Source organism: Chrysochloris asiatica, unplaced genomic scaffold (assembly GCF_000296735.1).
Source record: "Chrysochloris asiatica unplaced genomic scaffold, ChrAsi1.0 scaffold00268, whole genome shotgun sequence".
Lineage (NCBI taxonomy): Eukaryota > Metazoa > Chordata > Mammalia > Afrosoricida > Chrysochloridae > Chrysochloris > Chrysochloris asiatica.
Genome location: NW_006408786.1, coordinates 3,367,613 through 3,368,674, shown reverse-complemented (window position 1 = coordinate 3,368,674; position 1,062 = coordinate 3,367,613).

Here is a 1,062-nt window from a genome sequence, read left to right as displayed (position 1 = left end):
CAGACCATCAATTTCTCCAATTAAAATTGGAGTAGAAACTGAAGAAAATTAAAACAAGTCCATGAAAGCCAGAATATGAACCTGAGCACATCCCTATTGAACTTAGAGATCATCTCAAGAACAGTTCTGATGTAGTAGAATGAGAAGGTTAAGCTAGTAGTTCCAATGCAGAGAGCTAAAGGAATGTCAGAGAAAAATGTTAGAACATTTCTTTTTCATTCTTTTATTTTCCTCTGTTTGTTCACTTCCACTCTGGGGACCAGAGGGAATACCTGAACAAGTGGACACCCCCAGGGAAGATTCTACGATGTACCCGCAAGGATCAGCACAGCAAGGATCTCTGGAGGCAGAATTGAAGAAGAGGGAGGAGTCAACAGGAATAGCTTAAAATGGGGGTGTCTTGAAAAATGTTTCTGGTCAACGCTGGGCTGGTTCTCAATAGGAGACACACCTGAATGAATGGGCTTGAGCAGAAGTGAGAGGGGCAAGAAAGGTACAACGATAACATCTTGAAATTTCTAAGGCAGCTTTGAAGTAAGAAGCCCAAAAAGGGGGGGCACTAAAGTCTTACTGACTTGTCCATCAGTTTGTTGTACTGTGGTGGCTTGTGAGTTTCTGTGATTCTGAAAGCTATGCCTCAGGTATTTTAAATAGCAGCAGGGTCACGCATGGTAGACAGGTTTCAGATGAGCTTCCAGACAAAGACAGATTAGGAAGAAGGAGTGATGAACTACTTCCAAATATTTAGTCACAGAAAACCTTATGAATAGCAGAGAAACACTGTCAGATATAGTGCTGGAAAATGAGCCCCTCAGTTGGAAAGCATTCAAAATGCGACTGAGGAAGAGCTGCCTCCTCAAAGCAGAGATGACTCTGATGAAGTGAATGGAGTAAAGCCTGGGGGAGAAAAGCCCGGGGGATAGTCATCTGCTGATGGGGTACAACTCAAAATGAAGAGAAACAAATGTAAACATCCATTGAAAAATCAGAAAATGGAATGTACGAAGTATGAATCTGGGAAAATTGGAAGTTGTCAAAAATGAAACAGAATGCATAAACATC